The 22711-nt window shown below is 42.4% G+C and overlaps 1 pseudogene; it reads left to right on the top strand.

Annotated features, from left to right (window-relative positions):
• Positions 1-21109, top strand: part of LOC101617766 — a 183238-nt pseudogene extending 162129 nt beyond the window's left edge.
• Positions 21110-22711: the final 1602 nt, after the last annotated feature.

Here is a 22711-nt window from a genome sequence, read left to right as displayed (position 1 = left end):
CCATGCAAAATCATACGTGAATTGCTTTGTTTTATTGTTCAGACTGGAGGTTTGGGTTTTCTTTTGTTTTGCTTAGCATGCTGCAGTGTTCTTTCCACATATGTGAACTTATCACACGTTTGTGCTTGTGGATGCTACCTACAAAGGGAAACATGATAAAATCTACATCCAAGTGCCCTTTATACAGAGAACAGAATGTATCACACATTAATCTATACACAGAGATTTCTCCTACCCTAAAGGAGGAAATAGTTAAAGTTTAGTGTTCTCCTCTGATGTAGTGCACCCTGGGTAGAGTGGTAATGGCCAACTCTGTAACACCCTAATGTAAGCAGTTATTGGGAAATATTCCACACACGGTATTTTATTATAGTAAGATTGTACTGTACTTAAAGTAAATATCCTTGGATCCCCTCCAAAGCTAAAGGAATGTAGTCAGGTTCTAGAATCTGCTCAGTCAGCAGTTGTGTCTTATAACAAATTAGGGTTTTGAAAAGACAGTTGCTTTGTTTATCACAAAAGGTGGGGAGAGGTAAGAGGAACTGAAGGGAGATCCACTTTCAAAGTACTTTCAAAGTTTGCTGAAAAGCACTGTGTTGTACAATGTTCACGTTAGGAATAAGCACACAAACATTTTATTACTTTACTGATTACAAAAATCACATAAATCCTAGAAGTAAAGTATCAGGCATGAAGCTTCAAAAGTAAGGATACAAATGTGGCCCATGCTGTCATGAGGCATTTTTTAAGATTTTAGTTTAACATTCAATTTCTGCACACTTCTGTGGTTATTTTCAAGAAATAGAAACTAGAATTGTTTCACTGTGTATTCTAGAATTTTGGTGGCTATAAGCTGTATACATAAAGGTAAGGATAGCTACAGATTTAACAAAGAGAGCTAACATTCCATTTCAGTGTGTCAGCCTCACGTTCCCTGCATGATGAAGCTTTCCTTCGATACATGCATTAAGTCATGGGTTCTGGGTCCCCACGGTAAATAGCTAAGAGCCCACATTTACTTGACATTCTATTTCTCCCCAGTGACTACTGCTGACAGAGCCTCAGCATGTCTGGTCCATGTAGAACTTTCGCTCTTAATTAAAATAGTGACACCAAAAGCTTTTAATGACTCCCCAAATGCTATTAAAAGGTACAGGGTAAATGTTAGAGCTAGGGTTCATCTTTGGGGAATAACTGAAATTTGGATGTAACATTTTCCATGATGTTTCGTCCATTGCTTTCCCCTGGCCTCCCTCCCCTAAGACTTCCCGAGGCACTGGGCCACATCCAGCCTTAACTCCTTCTTGGAGGAATCTCTGTGGAACACTAAACATGAGAAGCATATGTTTTCCCAATTCACAAAGAAGACGTTTAAGCCATTTTAAATATCTTCAATTGCTGGCTTTCTTCTGTACTTGCCCTACTTCTTTTTCTTTTTCTTTTTTTTTTTCTTTTTTATTTTATTTTATTTGTTCTGGTTTTTCAAGGTAAGGTTTCACTCTAGCTCAGGCTTACCTGGAGTACACTATGAAGTCTCAGGGTAGCCTCAAACTCATGGCGATCCTCCCAGCTCTGCCTCCAGAGTGCTGGGATTAAAAGTGTGTGCCACCATGTCTGTCTACTTGCCCTACTTCTATGACAAGATAAATACAATGCAACTATCGAAGATGTTATCCTCTTCCCCAAAGCACCCTGACAAACTGACATGTTATCATCAATAGTCTACACTTATGTAGCACTTACTGCCTACAAATGGCAATACTCAACCCACATTCTTAGGCTACTCTGAACCTATATTTGTATAGTCATGCATAAATGAGGGTGTGTAGATGGGCAGACAGACAAATGTTACATTGAGAAGCAAGAGTTAAAGGATTTGGATACTATGTAATCTTTGCAGTATACCTCTCTTATTTCTGAGTCTTAATTTTGCCTGTTTTTCTCAAGCAAAGAAAATTAGAAACAGTTCCTGAAAACTTGCCATTTGGATCAGATACTCTCATTTACTTCACAAATTTCTGTTCAGGGATGTGGGGGACAGTTCTTAGAATGTGCAAGGTACTAGACACTGCAGGAGGGATACACAAATGGGAAGAAAAAGAAAAAAAAAAAAAACCAACCAAGCAGTTTTAGCTCCAGGAGCTCACAATGAACTGGGATAGCTAGGCCGGTAGGAGTTATAGCTTCCAGAGAAGCTGAGCAAAGGCCCTGTGGTGGGAACTTGTATACATGCTGGGAAGTGAAGAAGTGGATTGATTCAGCAGAAGACAGAGATGTCCAGAGAAATAATGGGGTGGGAGAAAGAAAAGGTGCCAGATAGAATAGGAAATGGTTGGCAAGAGTCTTGAGCCAGGCAAGGGCTCTCTGAAGGCACACAACGTGATCTAGTTCTGTTTCCTACTTACTGCTGAGCCGCTCTTCAGTTCAAAACTCAGCAGTTATTTAGAAGATCTGCAAGAACATGACCAGCATCACATAAATGTTGTTGAGAGCCCATGATTCTAAATGTCACTCCAAAGAGGACACACACGCCACTCCAAAGGCGTTCTGCTTCAAGAAGAGATGTGTCTAGTCCTGGTGAACCAGTCATAGTCCAGGATTTCAGAAGGAAAAGCTCCTCTCTGACAGGTCCTCTCCTCCCCTCCCCCGCTTCCCTCTGTCACCTGTCTACTCTAATTCATCTTTTGCCTCAGTCCCACCACTTGGGGGCGGGCTACTAGCTTCACCTAGCCACTAATTGCATAGTAATGCTTTCATAAAGGTAAGTTGCAGGGTATCATATGTAGTCAATGTTAGAATATAAATAAAACCTTCATTGGGTGCAATTCATGAAGGGAAGATTAATATCTTTGACCTTTCCTCCATCACCAATAAGAAACTCACTTGATTGTTTATCCATGAAATTCACAGGGACATAGATTCCTTTATTGCCATAGTTGGGATTGAAATTGCAAATACACAAGAAAGAGAAAAGGTTTGAACTAAATTTATATTAAGATGAGAATGGCCAGCCGTGTGGAATAGTGTGTCGGTCAGGTTCCTAGGAGGAAATAGCTGGCATGCTCAAATTAGGATCCTTCCAGGAGAATTTAATAAAGGAACTATTTACAGAGTTGTGGGGAAGCCACCAGAGTTAGTGCAGCAACCTGGGTAATAAAAGCACAGCTGTTACTAGTCCCAGACCCAAGAGCAGAGGAAGGGAGCTGCACTCCTGTAGCCCAAAATGAGAGGAATACAGAGATTCTACTGGGTCCAAGGATACTACTGTCCTGACTTGACCCCGCAGGGAGAGTGCTGGTTGAATATAAGTGCTACTCCCATTTTCATTTTTCCACGGTCCCTCTCTCTCTCCCTCTCTCTCTCTCTCTCTCTCTGAAGCTTCTCACTGCTGAACTCACGCAGAGATGAATGGGCAGGGGAAACCATCGTGATGCTTGTGCACCTTCATATCATGCCCCGTGCAGAGCCCGATGGGTAGACAGCAGAGCCAGCACCAAGAAGGAGGGAATGGGAAGTAAACACATTATAGTCAGGGTGAGAATAAGTGATGATGAAGACAGGGCAAGTTAAACTTATCGTTCTACTTACGTCCCACACAAATGACCTTGTTGGTGGACATAGGACATACACACATGTGCACACATATGTGTGAGCCTGTCAAAACTCAAGTAACATAATGGTGGGATATGTTCTTCTAAAGCTAAAGGGAGATATTTTCAGATTCCCTTTATTGAATAGTATGGCCTACATCCTTCTTCCTGTGAAAAAACTAGGTGTTGCAGTCAGGTTCGCATTGCTGGCAGGAAAAATCGGACCAAGAACAGCCTGTGGTGGGGGAAAGGGGTTATTTTGGCTTACATACTCAAGGGGAAGCTCCACGATGGCAGGGGAAAATGATGGCATGAGCAGAGGGTGGACATCACCTCCTGACCAACATCAGATAGACAAGAGCAACAGGAGCATGTGCCAAACACTAGCACAGGGAAGCTGGCAATAACACTCATAAGCCTTCCCCTAACAATGCACTGCCTCCAGGAGGCTTTAGTTCCCAAATTTCCATCATCTGGGGATCTAGCATTCAGAATGCCTAAGTTTATGGGGACACCTTAATCAAACCACCACACTAGCTCATGAAACCCTGCACTGACAAGACGTTAAGGTGTGCACATGACTCCCTGTGAGTTACACAGTCTGACCACATGAGCCAGTCAGAGCACACCCTGAGAACTGCAGACAGGGCAAAACATCTCTTCCTTATTCCCACTGGATGGCCTTGAAAGTCAGCTTCGGGTGGAAGTCTACATCCCCCAGAATCCTCCTAGACCTCTCTTGTCTTTCTAGCCATTCCCCAACTAACACCTGCATTTCTAGGTCTAAGCTTTGGAGAGCTTCATTCCTGTTTCTAGCCTGACAAAGTGTTTCAAAAGTCCTATTCTATTCTTCAGCTCTCCCAAGATTAAGACATGAGTCATGTGCCTAAAGAAATGCCTTGCTATGAATGTAAATTTGAAACATTGTTTATTTGGCTGAAAAAAAAAAAACTCACCTGTCTTCATCCTACTCTCCATGCCACTCAACACCCCTCCCTAAAGGAAGTTGTCTAAAATCTCCTTTAGTAACACTAGCTTGAGGGAGTTCCCTGTTCTGGTTGTGATTGAGTTCCTTTAAAATAGCTTCATTCTTCTTGTTTACAACCACATAGACTTTTAATTTCTCAACTTTGATTTGGTTCTCTGTAGATGAATAAATCAATGTCAGAATGTGGCTTGAAACAACAATGGAATGACGTCCACAGCTTTGTGGGTTGCCTGGATGCTTCCTGCATGTCAGAGCTGTTGTCAGAGGCCCCCACTGGACTTGCCATGTCCCATGAGGCTCTCAAGCAGCGGGATGTGGGTGCCTGCTGTTGGTGAGGAGATAAGCTCAGAGGCTATTGGCAAGGCACTGCCTGTGGCCTCTGTAGGGATGTATATGGATTTCATAGAATGGCAGGTAGGCTCTGAAATAGAATGTGTCAGGATGAGCCTTCTGAGAGACCCAGATGGAAGCTGCCAACTTTCTACAAAGTGTTCTCAGAAATCCTCGAGTGTGCTCACCCTTCAAACTTGTCTCTCACATCAGGTGGAGCCAAGTGAGCAGGGAAGAGACTCTCCCACCCGCTTGATATGAGGAGCAGGGGATACCTGCAGAGAGAGAAGGGGGGCTGGTGATACAGAAAACCGGACCAATCTCCCCTTCTTCCTTTGTCTTTTCCCTCCGAAGTCTGTGCTATGATTACTCAATAGTCTGCTTGATGTAATGGAGAGAACACTAAATTCAGAATGAGGAGGCCATAGTGACATTCCTAACCAGGAGCAAAAACAATCAAAGCTGCAGCTGGGCTTGTCTTCTGGACTCCAGTCCTAACATGAAGAAGAATTGACTACTGCTAGTCCATCTCTTGATTAGCATTGCCTGCCTCCTGATTGATTGGCAAAAGGAAATGAACCAGGTAGTTTGCTTCAAGGACCAATATAAGCAGCCTCTCATGAGCTATGTAAGTTAAGAGCGGCAAGTTCTCTCTTCTAACTACAGGTTAGGCCCCTCCCTCTGCAAAGGGCATCATCTGGAGGGTACTCACAGGTCAAATTGTACCAATTCCAAGCCTGCCACAACTTCTGTGATCTTGGGATAGACACTGTCAAATGTGTTTTCATCTGTAAAATAAGGGGAATTGGTTTTTCAGAGTGTTAGGGGACTAAGATAAATAAAGTCTATATGGAAACATGGACAGCAAAGCCCCAGGTACAGGTAGAATATCTTCAAGGGAGTTGCTGAAATCAGGAGTCAGAAAACTTTTTCTGTAAAGATGAAAATATTTTCAGTTCTGTGAGCCATATGGTCTCTTGTCAAAACTACTCAATTCCACTATTGTAAAAGCAAAAGAGACATAGGAAAAATGCTCACAAAAGTTATAAATGAATGTGACTCTCAGGCCACTTACCACCCCTAGTCAAAGATATGCTTTTGCATCTGGAAAAAGAACAGGGAATGTTCAGGACAAGTAAACTGTTTTCTTTCTTTCTCCCTCTTCCCCCTATTGCTGGAGACAGAACCAAGGGCCTCCTGCATGCTGTGGGAATGTGCTGCCACTGTGTAGCCCGGCCACAGTAAACTCTTAGTAATAACTTTCATTTATACTCATTTTTGTGGGTCTGATATCAGACAAGGTAATTAGAACTGTAAAAAAGTAGGGATACACTGGACTTGGTGGTATATCCCAATAATTCCAGCACCCCAGAGCCTGCAGCAAGAAGTTCCTTAGTTTGAAACAACCTGGGCAACATTTTTTTTGAGATCATCCCCCCCAAAAAGGGGAAGGGTGGGAGTTGGGAGGGGGACCTGTTTTAGTCAGGGTTCTCTAGAACCAATACAATGAAGATATACTATATAGAAGATTTACTAGTTCTACTCACAAGACACAAGCACGGCAGCCTAATAATACTGGTCTGCAGGCTAAAGAAGCTGAGAACCCAGTAATTGCTAGTCTATGTAGTAGTTTCAATGGATGTCCCTCAAAAGATTCCAGAATTTATTAAAGCATGCAGTGTATTACATCTCCAGCTGTCTGGCTAGAGGAGGTGTCACTACGCATGGATCCTAAGGTCCAGCCCTAAGGTGTGTTTGGGGTGGATCTGGAATTCCCACCTGAGGGTATGCAGAGTATCTGAGTGCTGCCAGAGTTCCTGGAGTGTGCTTGCTTGTGATGGTGGTGGTTGCTTTTCTCTCTGCGTGGATCTGTGTAAAGGGGGCCAGCTTCTGCTGCCATTATGGAACCTCCCCTAGACCTGTAAGCTTCAAATGAAGTCCCTTCCTCACTTAACTGTGTCTGGCCTGGAGGTTCATCCCAGCAATGTGAAGTTGACCACAACAGACTATGAGGCTGAATTTTTCAGAAGTTTCAGGCTGGCAGTGAAGGCCTAGAGGACTCCTGGAGTGTACCAAATCCTCAGTCTATACTGGAAGGCTGATGAAGCTGGGTACTGGTGTCCATGAAGAACAGCAGAATCAGGGCAGATGCATGCTCCAGCCAGCAGCCCATGATGTCAGACCAGAGCCCTGGGCTCTATTGGAGCTTCTTTAGGTACAGTCCACTTCCCTCAGGTAATCTTTCCTGGAAATGTCCTCATAGACCTACCCAAGAAGCTTGCCTCTTACTTGCCTTCTGATATGATCAAGCTGACAATAAAAATTAATCTTCAGGCTGTAGAGATTGCTTAGTGGTTAAGGTATTTGCCTTCAAAGCCAAAGGACTCAGGTTAGATTTCCCAGGACCCATGTAAGCCAGATGCACAAGGTAGTGAACATGTCTGGGTTTCATTTGCAGTGGCTGGAGGCCTTAGCATGCCCATTCTCTCTCTCTCTCTCTCTCTGCCTCCCTCTCTCTCAAATAAAAAATAAATATATCTTAAATAAATAAAAATTAATCATCACAGGAATATAGATAATATTTGGTACTAACAGCTGACACTAGACCAGTGCTAGAAAGTGAATTTTTCCACAAAGAGCTCTTGAAGGTGTCTGGGAATAGAAAGCAAGGCTATGGGATGGACCTCAGGCTGAGATATGTTGTATAAGAGAAAGAAAGAGTAATGTTCTATTTATTCCACATAAAATTAAAAAGACAAAGTGATTCTTGCTCGATCGTGCTGCTGCCTGGCACTTAGTAGCATTATTTAACTCACAAATGCTTGGTATGAATTGTGGGTTTTATATTGTGATGTACGTGTATCTTTTGTTTTGAGAAGTAATGAAGAAAACGGAGCTTGTCCCTCCCCTCACTCAGAGCAGATCTCAAGTACCACCTCAGGACTTTGGTGTGTAGAGGCAAAGAAAGTTGTAGAACTGTATCCTGTGAAACATCCAGAAAGACATAGCAGCCACTGGGCTGTCACCCACCTTGGAAATGAGATGTAGAAGTAATTATCCAGATGTCCAGAAGGCCAAGGTCCCAGCTGGGCTTTTTTTCAGAAACAGGGAGTGTGTATTGATGTAAATGATGATTGTAGCAGTCTTGTGAGCTATAAACTTTGCATCAAATGTTCATTCAAGTTTTTGGAAGGCAGGGCTATTCTATTCCATATAAACTTTTCTTTTGAGTAAGAAATAAAAGTTACTGACAATTTTACATATTTTTCATGGAGATTTACTACAATGACATTTCCACAAAGCCTATTGTTAAAATTCTGTTAAAAATTAAAAGTCAGTAGCAGGGCCGGCAGAGCCAAAGGACTCAGGTTTGATTCCGCAGGACTCATGTAAGCCAGATGCACAAGGTGGCAACGTGTCTGGAGTTTGTTTGCAGTGGCTAGAGGCCCTGGCATGCCATGTGTGCTCATTCTCTCCCCCCCTCTCTCTCTCTCTTTCTCTCCTTCCCTCTTTCTCTCTCAAATAAATAGATTAAAAATTAGAAAAAATTAGAAGTTAGAAGTCAGGCAAGGAGGTGCTTGCCTGTAATCTCAGCACTCAGGAAGCGGAGGCTACAGGATTGTGAACTGGAGGTCAGAATGGGCTACGTCATAAGAACCTGTATAAAGTAAGTTACATAATAAGTGAGTGAATGAATAAGTAATTGCTCTTCCCTACAGCACGGATGTGGAAATGGGTACACATGCCCACTCCTGTGTGAACAAGTGTCACAGTCCTTGCCAGCATGCATTTGTTGCACTGCGTTTAAATCCTGGCTGTAGAATTAGGGTGAGTGGCTATTTTTGAAGAAAAACATTTCAGAATATCTTCTATTTTCTAGGAAAGATAACACAATGCAGATAAAGTACTTACCAGGAAATGGTAACTTGAATTTGAGTTTGAATTTTGCAACTTTGTTTTCTGTTCTTGGTTATAACTAGATTTCTAGAAGCTTCCATTTGATTTCATTAGCTTCAGGGTGGTGATGGTCCCTCTTCTTCATACATCACCTGTGTTGTGAATACTCAGTGAGAGAAGGTAAGCACAAAAGCTTTGCAATTGTCATAGAAAGAGAACAATTTGTAAAGTGATGTTTGGGTGACATTGCAAATAACTGTTAGGTACTTAACACATGATCTGTGGTTCACTTACCAGGATTCAAGCATGAACTGCCTGAGTGCATGGTTGTTATCAATATATCAATAGTTTAGCAACCCTGACATTTTGTATTGTTTCTTCTCTCAGCACTACTCCACCAACTGATAATGAACCCCCTGAAAGAAAATAGCAGCATGGATATTATGGGACACTGTCTGTCACTTCCCCAAGAGCCAATGATATATCCTTCTCCTGTTATCATTAATAGAGCCTGGGTTTTACTAATATATACACATACAGATTTTTATATGCCATTTCAGTGAAAAATATTGATTCTTCCAAACCAATCATAGTAATGTCATTCTCTTTGCTAGTGACTATTTAACAGGTGGGCATGTGTTTCAGTTAGAATTTCTACACTAAATGTATACTGATATCATTTACTGAGTACTTATTGTATTTGCCAGAACTTTCCCTGAGCACTTTGGATAAGCTAATGCTAATCCCCTGACGAAGGTTCTATGACTATACAGATTTCATAGCTAAAGAAATTTGGAAATTCAGAGATTAACCAAGAAAGTAGGTGGGCTCAGGATACAAACCCAGGCAGTATTGCTCAGTGCCCACATACTGATCTCTAGAATTCAACACTTTCAAGGGAAATCTCCCAAGGGCTTCTTGGAAAGAACTTTTCATGTAGTGAAAGGAGGTCACCTAGAATATGGTCTGTTTCCTTCTGTTGGATGTCTAATGAGGATGAGTAATGACTAGAATAATAGCCATCTTTTGGCAATGAGGGGAGCTAAACTCATATACTGAAGATAGTTGAGTAAAAAAATTCCAAATCATTAAAATTGTGTTAATCACTGTTGTTTCAAAAGTTGTCCATATTAACACTTCTTTTTTTATTATTATTATTTAGTTGCAAGCAGAGAAAGAAGAGAAACAGAGAGAATGAGTACATCAGGCCCTCCAGCCATTGCACACGGATTCCAGATGCACATGCCTCCTTGTGCATCTGGCCTTACATGGGCACTGGGGAATCAAACTTGGGCCATTAGGCCCTGAAGGCAGGCACCTTAACTGCTAAGCCATCTCTTCAGCACTACTTTAACACTTCTTATTAGAGAAAATAAATATTTAAATCTTTGTTTACACAGTTTTGAGTCAAAAGGGTAACAGTTACCTTCTTGTTCTTGGGACAAAACACAGGACCAGAAACAATTTATGTGAGTAAAGGATTTTTTTTTTTTTCAGGCTTGTAGTTTTGAAGGGAAGCTTCATCATGGTGGAAGTTGGCTCACACATCCACAACAGAAAGAGAACAACAAGCACTAGCTGGCTCTAAACACACAGAAGGGCTAGAGTCTAGGTCTCTGCCCTCCAGTGACAACACCTCCTCCAGCACGGATCCACTTACTAAGGACTAAGTAGGAAGCTTAAGAACAAATATTTAGGGCTTGGGGATGGTTTAGTGGTTAAGACTTTTGCTGTGAAGCCTAAAGACCCCAGTTCGATTCCCCAGGACCCACATTAGCCAAATGCACAAGGGGGCACATGCATCTGGAGTTTGTGTGCAGTGGCTGGAGGCCCTGGGGCGCCCATTTTCTCCCTCTCTCTCTCTCTCTCTCTCTGTCTTTCTCTGCCTCTTCCTCTGTCGTTCTCTCAAGAAAATAAATAAATAAAATATTTTTAAAAAACATTTGAGGCTATGGGAGACATTTATGGTAAAACCACACCATTCTTTACTAGACCCCACAGCCTCCATTTATCTCCAGATGCAAAAATGCACTCAACCCTACTTTGAAAGCCCCATAGTCATTCTCCATCCCAATAACATTCAAAAGTGTAGTCTCAGGCTGGAGAGATGGCTTAGAGGTTTAGGCCCTTGCCTGGGAAGCCTAAGGACTCATGTTCAACTCTTCAGATCCCACATAAGCCAGACACACAAGGTTACACAAGTGCACAAGGTTGCACATGCACACATGGTGGCGCATGCATCTGGAGTTCGACTGCAGTGGCTGGAGGACATGCTAGTTCTCCTCCCTATCTATCTCTTTCTCTTGCTCATAAATAAAAAGAGAAATGTGTAAAGTCTCTTCTGAAACTCAAGACAATCTCTTCACTGTGGGCCCTGCAAAACCAAAACAGAAGTTGCATACTTCCAACACATACTGGCACAGAGGAAACATCCCAACTGCACAAAGAAGACATAACAAGAAAGCAGTGGGCCAACAAAAGATCCAAACACACATCAAATCCTGCAGCTTCGTGTTTGGCATGTGGAACGTTGATGTTCTCTGACTCCAGTTCTGCCTCTGCATTGTGCTGCTGACTTTCCAAGCAGGTCCACCAGAACCAGAAAGAGCAGCTTTACTTGATGGTTGTCCAAAATCTTGGAATCACCATTGTAACTCACAGTTCATCTTCATAGTTCCATACAGTGGTCTTGCCAGGCCTCCTCCATACAGGGATTTCAACCCTGCTTCTTGTGGCCACTTTTGGCAGCTCCTGGATCTATGTGCACTTTAGGACCCTTTGTCCTTAATTTCTCATGCTTCCAAAACCATTATTCAGTGGTCAACACAGAAAATTTGTAAATGCAGTGGGGAATAAAGCTTGACCATGAAGAACAAGCTATTTCTTCGGTGTTATTACTTTAGGCCTACTCCTTTCAAAAGAATTTTCATTCTTACTAGCTTTAGCCTTCATGGGTTGGGATTTACTTTCAGGCCATCTTTCCAGTCTTCCCAGTGCATAACAGTTGACCCACCTTTAATGGTGGTAATTGCTTTAAAAATTGACGTTCAAGAGCTGGAGCAGTTATTCAGTGAGTAAAGGTACTTCTTGCAAATCCTGCTGGCTCAGGTTTTATTACCCAACACCCACTTAAAACAAGAAGTACAAAGTGGTTTGTGTATTAGGAATTAATTTGAAATAGCAAGAGGTCTTGGCTTGGCCATATTCTCTCTCGTTGTCTTTTTCTTAAAAATAAACAAATATTTCAATTTAAGTGACCTAAAACCAATCTGTGCCCGTGACTTCAAATATGCCAAACACTCAGTAGATTAGACTGAAGATTCTACCCACCACCCTGCCAGTCCCAGCGACACACCTCCTCCAACAGGGCTCCACTGCTGGGGAATAAGTAGGAATCTTAAACACAAACACCTGAGGCTCTGGGGGAGATTGACATTCAACCCACCACAGAAGACTTCTTACTTGCCCCTAAAAATCCTACCACAAATACGTTTACGATTGGTATGACCAACAAAAGGACTTCTTTCTGAAGTAGAAATTTGCTGCCATTAGAAATAGGTCAGAGATGCCAAAATAGGACCTGAAGGACTTAGGTAGACAACATGATCCAAAGTTGTCTTCCAAACCTAGGTTGCTAACTCTATTGAAAGCCTAGGCTGTTTTTGGTTTATTTCTTCATTTGTGTTTCTATCATGAAGAATCACTGAGATTCCTTAATGGTTAAGGAACTTGCCTGTGAAGCCAAAGGACCCATGTTTGATCTCTCCAGGTCCCACATAAAGGCAGATGCACAAAGGTGATGCAAGTTCAAGTTTGCATATGCACACTAGGTGGTGCAAGCGTCTGGAGTGTAATTGTAATGGCTGAGGCCCTGGCACACCTTTTCTCTCTCTTGCTCGCTCACTCTTTCTTGAAAAAAAAAGATTCACTAAGATGAAAAGTATTAAAGTACAATTTAACAACTTTTTAGGCAGAAGTGTAGTATTTAGAAGATAGAAACACTACTATGAGGGCTGGTAGACAGATACAATGGTTCAATAAAGGAATAGAAACTAAAAGTCGTTTGGGGCTTTGGGCAAAATCTCAACTTAATGTAGGGGCTTCCTTTCTCAGTTTGATCCTTTTTTTATTGACAACTTCCATGACTGTAAACAATATCCCATGGTAATTCTGTCCCTCCCCCCACTTTCTCCTTTGAAACTTTACCCTCCATCATATTCCACCCCCCCAACAGCCTCTTTTTTTTTTTAATGTCATGATCTTTTCCTCCTATTATGATGGTCTTGTGTAGATAGTGTGAAGCACTGCCAGGTCATGGATATCCAGGCCATTTTGTGTTGAAGGAGCATGTTGTAAGGTGTCTTACCCTTCCTATGGCTCCTACATTCTTTCCAACACCTCTTCTGCAATGGACCCTGAGCCTTGGAAGGTGTGATAGAGATATTTCAGTGCTGAGCACTCCTCTGTCACTTCTCAGCACCATGGTGCCTTCTGAGTCATGGCAAAGTCACTGCCATCTGGAAAGAGAAGGGTCTCTAACCAAAAGTAAGAGTAGCATTAATATATTGGTATGAACATTAAGAGAAGTGCTTACTGGGCAGTTTGGTGAGCATAATATATACATTTAGCCAGACAGCAGCAGATGTTACACCCCTAGGACTCATGACTACCACTCTTGTAGGTTTTAAGTATCAAAGATGTATTCCCTCCCACGGAGCAGGCCTCTAGTCAAATTAGAGGGCAGTTGGTTTCCCTCATAACAGACATGCCACTATTGCACTGTTGGCTCATTTGGCCTGGTTGGCCAAATATAAGGCTTTTAGTATCCACTGTTGAGTATCTTCACTAGTGATTTCTCTCCCATTGAGCTGCATGCAGCATGACTTTTTCCAGACTTCTGTTGGCTGGTCTAAATGGAGGAGGTTTTCAGCTCAGTTCCAGCAGAATTTCTCAGTGACCTTGCAGCCCAAGTAATTGTACAGTCTTTAGCAATAGGGTACTACTATCTATTCCTGGTGGGAAACCAAGGGCTTTGGCAATGGCCTAGAATGTTTAGAGGGAATCAGAGACCTCCCTGGCTAACAACTCACTGGAAGGTATCCTATCCCTGGCACTGAAAATTTTCTCATAACAAATTATTGCTCCTGTGTGTTCCATTGTCCAAAAAAGTAGTTTGATCCTTATAAATCAAGCTCACAAAATTATATGGCTTGTATATCAACTACCAACATTTCTCTTTTTTTTAATTACATTTTATTTTTTAAAAGCTTATACTCTTATATCCCCTCTTCTCCACTCAGTTCCACTGAGGGGCCTCTGCAGTTGAGTTATTGGTATTCACTGTGGGGTCCTGAAGGCCTCAGTCATGCTCTGTGAGAGGATCCAAGCCTTGGGCTAATCCTACCCATCCTATGGCTCTTACAATCTTTCAGGCCCTTCTTCCTTGATGTTCCCTGAGATTTAGAGGGTGTGTCAGAAGACTTATTTAGTGTTGAGTTCTCTGTAGCCTCTGGATTTCTGCTTTGATAAGTTTTGTGTGACCACAGTATCTGTTGCTATTTCCCTGGAGCTGGCTGTCAAGCAAGCACTTTGAGGCACGTGGGCTGCCACTTCCTCTGTAATATCTCCAGGGCTACAGAAGATGTGGTAGAGGTGGCCTGTCTCATGGTAGTCAATTGGGTATCTTTTCTTGTCCTACTGATGGATCCTGGATCTCCCTAGAATTCTCTGCCATCTGTAAAGTAAAACAGGTTCTTCAACCAAGAGTAAGAACAGTTTGGACTAAAAGGGTCAAGTATAGTTATCTGAGAGATTTTTGATGTGTATACTGACTCTCCCTAGTCCAAGAGCAGTGGATCTTTCCTCTGGAATCTATGAATTTGTAATCCATGGATTCTGACTTGGTTCCCAGTACAAAGTATGAGCAGTTGGTTATCCAAATAGCCTGTGTACCACTATGGCATAGGTGTGTACTTGCCTAGCTGGTTGATTTTGTAGCTTGCAGGCTCCGCTGCTTATTCACACTGTTGGTGACTGTTATCTCCCAGCAGCTTGCATAGCACTTTCCAGCACTATGAGGGCTAGCCAGAAGGGAACTGGGTTCCTTCTCAGTTCCATCATGGTTTCTTGATGTCCCAAGATCACAGATTTTGGTGTCATCAGCTTTGGCAGGTAACCAAGTGCTTTGACAATGTTCTACATTGTTTTGGGGAACTCATGTGTCTCCCTGACCAAAAATTCACTATCAGGATGGGTAACTCAATTTGGGTCCTGGAATTTACCAACCAGAGATCATGGTTTTAGGGCTAAGATTTCTCTATCTTTTACAGTGCACTTCTGTCCAGGCTAACTGGCACCAACTTATTGAGGGTAATATTTTGTAGAATGCCATCCAGGAGGAAGGTTTTTATGGTACTGATTCATGTTGCCATTAGTTTTGTATGATTCTCTACCCATATCCCGCTCCCTCTTCCCTTAACAACTGAAAGCCCTTCCACTCTGTGTTTCCTTCTTTCCTTCTTCCCTCCCTTCCTTCCTTCCTTCCCTCCTTCCTTCCTTTATTCTTTCTTTCTTTTTTTCTTTCTCTCTCTCTCTCTCTCTCTCTCTTTCTTTCTTTCTTTCTTTCTTTCTTTCTTTTTTTCTTTCTTCTTTATTTTTCTGCCCCTCAACTTGCTTGTTCATTCCTTCAGCCCTCCCTTCCTATTTTCCCTTTCTCTTAGCTTCAGTCTAGTTCCATGTCAATACTCATGATGCTTGCTACCACTTGTAATCAACTCAAACTGTTCCAGGTTAGGAACCACGTATGAGAACATATGGCCTGCATTTCATCTGCTTCTTGTGTGACCATGATCCAAATATGTGATCTTTTTAAGGTGCACACATTTTCCTCATATCCTATTCACATGATTCTCTGAACTTTCAATTGTTTTTTGTATTGCTGATGTGTTTCCTTTGTTTTGTCCTTGTGTTCTGATAGTCTATGCTCCACATGGTCTATTTTGTTGGTGAGGATTTCTTGGGAGCCTTTTCGAAGAGTTATTTCATTTATATTTTCCATTATGTTTTTCTTTAGCAGCTCCATCATTTTGTGGTGGCTTGATTCAGTCTCCTACAAACTTATGTGTTCTGAATGATAAATTTGGGAATTGAATCCTCTTGGAGGCAGTATGGGGCAGGCTTATGGTCGCTATAACTAGCTTCCTCTTGCCAGCATTTGGCACACTCTTCTACTGCTTTTGTCCATCTGATGTTGACCATGAGGTGATGTCTACCCTCTGCTCATGCCATTGTTTTCCCCTGCCATCATGAAACTTCTCCTCAAGTCTTTAAGCCAAAATAAACCCTTCCTCCCACAAGCTGTTCTGAGCTGGGTCTTTTCTGCCAGCAACACAAACCTGTGTGCAACACATTTCTTGATTTTTCTTGCTTTTTTTAATACATTCCTGAATTTGATTAAATCCACATTTAGTTTATTCCACTGACTACTGTGTTAATTTTTTTTGAGAGATTGAGAGACAGAGAATTGCCATGTCATGAAGCTGCAATTGAACTCCAGATGTGTGCACCACCTTGTGTGCATGTGCAACCTTGCATGCCTAAGTCACTTTGTGCATCTGGCTTATGTGGGACCTGGAGAGTCGAGCACAGGTCCCTAGGCTTCACAGACAAGTGCCTTAACCACTAAGCCATCTCTCTAGCCCCATTTTTTGTTGATTCTCCTCCATTTCATTTATCCATCTATTGAGTTAACTCTGATTCTCTCAATTTCATTGAGGCATATATTGAATTCTTTTTGTTGATATGCTTCCATCTTCTTCAGCTATGTTTTGAGTTCATTTTTTGAATTATTGTGTTGATATTATTCATTCAGCCATGCTGTAAATTCTTTTGTGAGTTGTTTTTGTCTATTTCATCAAGTTTTTTGTTCATGGTCTCGTTAAGTTTGTTTAATACGCTTATCAGAGTTTCATTTTGGGGTTCTATGTCTGCAGTTTCCTCTACGTTTACAAAGAGGTTTCCATTATGGGACTAGGCATTCTTGGTGGGAATCTCTTGGCTGGATTTCTTATTACATGTTTTGTAGTAGGGTTTGTCCATCTTGAGGTAGTCATCTGATTTGCTAAGAATGCAACACTAACAGTTCTTGTGGAAAGTGTGTTGAGCACCATGGTCATTTTTGGTCAAGTTAGGAGAGGGTTGGTGGTTATATCTACAGGTGTGGGCTGGGTGCACTTGATTCTAAACAACGTGTTCCTTGTGTGTGCAACAGCATCCTAGCAATTCAGGGTAAGACCCTGTGAAACCTGGCCAAGTCAGTGATCAAGCAGGGTCCTGTTCTCCTAGTGCTACTGGCTTCCTGGTCCTTGGCTGTGAAGGCTGTTGGTAGTAGGCACACTGGAAGACTATTAGGACTGGGCCATAGTAACAGTGGTTATGGGGGCCACCCTGGTGATGTAACTTTGGGCTGGCTGAGAGTGCTGAGGAAAGGAGATTCCTGCTGGTAATCCCCTCCCCATCATCATGCCTAGTGAAGAGATGACATGGACTTTCTATTGGTAGGAAAATAACCTGCTAATGGGCCCTCCCTGACCACTCCCATTGTGGAGATGGGACACTCATGGCGTGCAGGGGGCTCATCTGTGCTTGGATGCTCAGTACTAATTACAATCTGGTCCTTAGACTTGGGATCTGCAGGCTGTGACAGTGCCTGGGACTTTGGGTTGCTGACTGTTCCTAATTCCCTCCTAGAAGGTAGAGCTGCTTCCAACTTCTTTTAGATTTGTTGTGTTTGCATTGTTTTAAGATTTTACTTAGTCTGTTTGGGTGAGAGAATACCTTCCTGTCCTGCTCTTGCTGGCTTAGACAGGGTGTGCCCATTAGAAGCACTTCCTTGCTGCCAGTGCCAGCTGTAGCAGAGCCTCACTGGGTCTATAGTTTCTGGAAGCTCATGCTCCCTCCAACTTCTCTGGTGCATAGCTCTTCCGTTGATAATTCCTTATCTACTTTCACATTTTTCATAGAAGAATGTGTGTGTTATCTTGCCTCCCTTTTCCCTAGGTTTCTGTGGTATAGCTCCTACTCCACCATCTTAAGTGGAAATCTACTTCACATTTTCCTTTATGTCCAGTTTCTAGCAGGAAATAATGCCTACTTTTTGATTTCTGTCAAAAATTATTGTTGTCTTACCTCTACTCCCGAGGTAAGCTGTGGTTCTCCAAGTGGTTGTCACTAGTGGCTTTGTTTTGGACAAGGTCTCACACTCTGTAACTTGGGATGAACTATAAGTTACTGTTCATCAAGGCTGGCCTTGCACCCATAGGGATCCTTCTGCCTCAGCCTCCTGAGTGCCAGGATGACAGTGCATCAGTGGCTTTATCAGTTGTAAATTCTACAACCTGTTATCAGGTTTTGATCCACTCAGTCTCCATGGCACTGGATATGCCTTCACTTTCATGTCTTACCATCCTCACCCCACTTATGCATGGCCATTTTCCTTCTGCCAGCCTGGTGCTCTCTCCTACCTCAAGACTCCTTTAAAGCCTCCCTCCTATGAATCTTCTGTGAGTTCCACAGTCAAGTAGTGTTCAATGTAAAATGTATTATGTTTTCCTGAAAGTCAACATCCTCTTCCATTTCTGTCTCAGCTTCCCCCCATCCTGGAAGATGCTCATCTTGGATCCTCCATGGCTCATGCCACTTCTGTCTCTCTTACACCCCTTATCATGACAGCCCCAAAGCCGGCCCTCATTTGTCCTTGCTCCATTCCTACTGCTCCAGACCCATCGTCTCTCAGAGATACACACATGCACGCACACTCGCAACACGCACTCCATGCTGACCTTGACTTCAGCACTGGTCTGATGGTTCTCTGCTTTCTCTCTGTGAATGGCGGCTCAGTGGTTTGGATAGCCACAACATTTGGACTAGCATGATCACTCCTAAGCTAATAACTGATCTGTTTCCATCCTACCTGTCCTCTTCATCTCCAAGTTGTCCCTCCAGGTACCCAGGTTTTCCCACAAGAATCTGCCTCTTTGTGTTGTGAATCTTTGCTTTTTTTCTTTCTGTGAGCTCTTCGCTCTCCCATTCCTTGACCTAGCCACATCATGGTGTCTCAAGTCATCACTTAGACTATGCTAGCTTTTCTTTGCCCTTTCAACCTCTGGACAGACTTTTGGTTCTAACTCTTCTCTGTTGCTCTGAATTTGTCACCAGCAAATCAAGCGTGGAGAGACGGAGGCTGTGTGCGGAATGGAGAATGTCTCAGCCACTATGCCCTAGAAGTCTCCAAGTCCTACAGGCCTGGCCATCAGAGGGCTGGTCCTTTACATGCAGATTTTACCTGTGTATGAACAACTTGCACCAAATCCCTTCAGGACTCATTTGTGGAGTGGGGCAGAGACATGAAGGGACAGAGTCATCCCAGGCCCAGACCATTGTAAAGGGCAGGCATCAATGGCACAAATATTGAATGATCATTATAAGAAAAAAGTTGTGATTAAACATTTTCTTTATTCTTAAACACTTTTTAAATGTGCAAGAACCTTAAAAACAGTAGAAACAACCCCAGAAATACTCAACTTGTAAATATCTGAGTCATTAAAAGCTAATAGTAATCCCAAGTTATCACTTTGTAGTAGAATTAAACATATATCTTGGATTAATTCTCATAAAAAGACATATAAATCAATAATTTCATAACAACCACTGTATAAGACAAAGATATACATGCTAGACACTTGTAGTTAAACATCTTTTTAAAGTTGGACCAATGCAAAAAGGTAAGAAAAATTAAGGGCTCAAATTTAAAGTGCACTTTCTGTGCCAGCATGAGGCCCTGAGATGGCCTGAGACTACCTGAGTTTAAGTTTCCAGATTCCTCATAAAACAGCTGGGTGTGGCCATGTGACCACAGTTCCATAAGGCAGCTCCAGAACAGTACAAATGGACTCAGACTAAAAACAAAACCCAGACAAAGAACACTGGAATGAGACCCCCACCCAATATTCCACACCGCTGAGTGTCCCCAACTCAGGCCAGAATATGGGGTGCCCCAAGCTCACATACACATGCATACAGCACACACACACACACAAACACACACACACACACACACACACACACACACACACACATACATACTCAAAAATAAAAATGAATAATTTTGTAAAGAGAAAAGAAATGAGGTACAAATACGAAGATGATTATTGTTACCTTGGGATGACTGATTGTGTGAAAAAAAATCCATTGAAATTTTGAAACTAATGAAGTTTAGTAAGTTTATTAGCAGTGAAATGGATGTGTATGTTAAATATATAAACTTGAATAGTTCCTGCTATGTATAATTTGAAGCAATAACATAATTTAAAGATTGAAATTCATTAGAAAATAGAGAAAGTAGAGTGATTATGATGCTTTGGGGTATAACACATGATTATTAACAAATGAATGCTTTCTCCAAAGCAAAGCTAATCCTAAACAGACAAAGAAGGAGTCATTGCTCTCCTCCAGCCAAGCAAGGTGCCACCAAAAGGAAAGATGTTCAAGAGGTAGAAGGTGGTCCCAGCACTTGCTGTCCTAAAGTAGCAGGAAGCCAAAAAGGTCATAAATCCTCTGAGAAAAGGCCCAAGAATTTCAGCATTGCACAGGGCATTCAGCCCAAAAGGGACCTCACTGCTTTGTCAAATGGTCCCATTACACCAGGCTGCAGAGGCAAAGGGCTATCATGTATAAGTGACTGAAAGTGCCTCCTGTGATCAACTGGTTCACCCAGGCTTTGAACGGCCAAGCACTGCCCAGGTGCTGAAGCTTGCCCATAATTACAGGACAAGACTACGCAAGACTACTCCGGCTGTGGGCCAGAGCTGAGAAAAAAGCTGAGCAAAGGGGACGTCCCGACCAAGCGACCCCTGTCCTTCCAGCGGGGGTCAACACCGCCACGACTTTGCTAGAGAACTCAGCTCAGCTGACGGGGATTGCACATGACCTGGATCCTATTGAGCTGATAGTATCTTGTGTCCCACGATGGGGGTCCCATGCTGCATCATTAAGGGGGAAGTCAGGCTGGGGCGGCTGGTCCACAGGAAGACATGCACAACCCTTGCCTTCACACAGGTCAACTCGGAAGACAAAGGAGTCCTGGCTAAGCTGGTGGAAGCTACCGGGACCAATTACAATGACAGATATAAGATTCGTCGCCCTTGACAGGGGGTGGGGGCGGCAACATCCTGATTCCAAAACCTGTGGCTCGCATGGCCAAGCTGGAAAAGTAAAGGCCAAAGAACTTGCCACCAAGCTGGACTGAGTGTATGCCACTGAGCTTTCTGTGCATACCGATAATAATAAACACTGTCCTTCACAAAAAAGAGGCACTGAAAATTTAATTATAATATCAATTATATAACATATGCATATATATATATATATATATACACACACACACACACACACACACACACACATATTGACGTGTGTGTCTGTACACATGTTCACACACACACATAAATACATACACAAAAATTGAGTAGGATAAAAATCACACAAAATGAATTATTTCCAATCAACTGTAAACGTTTACTGAGCAGCATAGTAGCTCTGATAAAAAGAGACACGATGGGAAAAGACTTAACATGAGAGGTATCTCGTTGCTTCTTCAAATAATCCCTAAATTTAACAAATGAAATCCCATATATTTCAATATACTTTTTCCTTCAAACTTAATGTTTACCTAAGACTTATATGGAATCACAGAGCAAAGTAAATATTCGCAAAGGCATGAATGATCAAACTTAAGAGTGAACCTTTGCAGTGAGATGTCAAAACATGCTGCAGGTATATAGTATATAGATGCATAGTATATAAATGTATAATATATAATCAGAATAATGTGGTATTGGTGCCTTTGCCTAAACTTACACCATATTCTTCTCTGTATTTCCATTCCACCATCATGAGCTTACAATTGTTTTTCCATACCACCTTCTCAGGCTACCCAATTGCGAAACCACATCCAATAGTATGCTTGCTCTTCCTTGAGCCCATGTTGTTCCTCCTATGCAGTTACATTACCATGATTTCAATCACTTTGCTTTCATCTATTTATGCCTGCAAGATAAAAAACTGCTCTGTTTAGTAATAATCAGTGGCAGCGGCAGAAAGCAATAGGAGATTTAATAACATAATGACCCAAAGCACTCAACTTTAGGTCCATAGCCCAGCAGCTGCAGCAGCACCTGAGAGCTTAGAAATGCAGAATGGAGGCACTGGGTAGATGGCTCAGTTGGTAAATGCTTGCTGCTCAGGCATAAAGACCTGACCTCAGATCTCCAGCACTGTCCTCAAAGCAGTGCATGGCGGTGCACACCTGTAATCACAGCATTTGGAAGGCAGAAACAGGGAATTCCCAGGGCTTTTGGCAAACACACCTAGCTGAATCAGTGAACTCCAGGCTCATTAAGAAATACTATTTCATAAAATAAGGTGGAGAGCAATTGAAGAAGACATTTGTCATCAACCCCTCTGGCCTCCACACTTACACACGTGAGCCTACACACACAGAGAGAGAGTCAATATTGATTGACTGTATTATAGACATTCCAAATCAGAAGATCTATGAAATCATAAGTTGCATTTTTTTTTTACTTTTTTATTTTTATTTATTTATTTGAGAGCGACAGACAGAGAGAGAAACAGACAGAGAGCGAATGGGCACACCAGGGCCTCCAGCCACTGCAAACAAACTCCAGATGTGTGCGCCCCCTTGTGCTTCTGGCTAACATGGGTCCTGGGGAATTGAACCTCGAACCAGGGTCCTTAGGCTTCACAGGCAAGTGCTTAACTGCTAAGCCATCTCTCCAGCCCAGAAGCTGCATCTTGTTAAACATGATAATCCCTTGATTTATATGCA

The sequence above is a fragment of the Jaculus jaculus genome, chromosome 1 (assembly GCF_020740685.1).
Source record: "Jaculus jaculus isolate mJacJac1 chromosome 1, mJacJac1.mat.Y.cur, whole genome shotgun sequence".
NCBI lineage: Eukaryota > Metazoa > Chordata > Mammalia > Rodentia > Dipodidae > Jaculus > Jaculus jaculus.
Note: the sequence above shows the minus strand (reverse complement) of the source record. Positions and strands in the feature narration are given on the sequence as shown.